The sequence below is a fragment of the Rhagoletis pomonella genome, unplaced genomic scaffold (genome assembly GCF_013731165.1).
Source record: "Rhagoletis pomonella isolate Grant_MI unplaced genomic scaffold, Rhpom_1.0 Rhpom_scaffold_00004, whole genome shotgun sequence".
Classification (NCBI taxonomy): Eukaryota; Metazoa; Arthropoda; class Insecta; order Diptera; family Tephritidae; genus Rhagoletis; species Rhagoletis pomonella.
The window spans coordinates 28,220,720-28,221,231 of NW_023458558.1; positions in this window are offsets into that span (position 1 = coordinate 28,220,720).

Genomic DNA, 512 nt, shown 5'->3' on the forward strand with positions numbered 1-512 from the left:
TTTTTTTCGCTAAAGGTTTAAGTTATAAACGCAAAAAGCAGTCAGCAGCCTGTATTTCGTGTCACAATAAAATAACAATAAAACAATTGGAGTTAGCAGTTTTTAACTCGAATATGCCCAGAAGTTTTTTGACTTTGAACCCCGTTAACCGATTTCTATAATTTTATTTCCCATACTAATTTTTCTTAGATCCGGTCATTGCGTTTTGGCTGAAATAAGGGGCTAAAAGCTTGTACACTTGCTTCTGATAATCTTTTAAAGACGTTGGTTTGAAAATCAGCGAAACCAGCCCATAACCACAACCACCGCGCATATACCGGTTTCAACCGGAAGTGGCTTAAACAGTTCGGAAGTCCATTATTTTAACCAGAAGTCCAGTCCAGAGAAAAGTTAACTATTTTTGTCCGCTGAATCCGAAGCACGTATGTCCCATTAAAAAAATAGACTTCCGGTCCATCCACACTTCGAATTTTTGTTAATTTTCGACTTTGATGACGTCTGAAAATAGTAAT